The sequence below is a fragment of the Polistes canadensis genome, unplaced genomic scaffold (genome assembly GCF_001313835.1).
Source record: "Polistes canadensis isolate GaletaPanama2010 unplaced genomic scaffold, ASM131383v1 scaffold_178, whole genome shotgun sequence".
NCBI classification, from domain to species: Eukaryota; Metazoa; Arthropoda; class Insecta; order Hymenoptera; family Vespidae; genus Polistes; species Polistes canadensis.
In genome coordinates, this window is record NW_014569725.1 from 322,151 (window position 1) to 322,390 (window position 240).

The window sequence follows — 240 nt, forward strand, 5'->3', positions numbered from 1 at the left end:
TATTTATTATTTATTATTTATATTACTTATAATTATTAATATATTATTAATATTATTTATATATTAAATATAACACAAAATGATTGAAGGAAGATATAATCAACGAAAATTTCACGTTCGTGATACTTTCGAATATTTCTTTTTCAAAAGATTTCCCATAATTTTCACTTGACACGCAAAACGTTTTTAGAACGAAATTATTTCTTTTTTAAATCTCTATTGTTAAGTAAAAATATTATA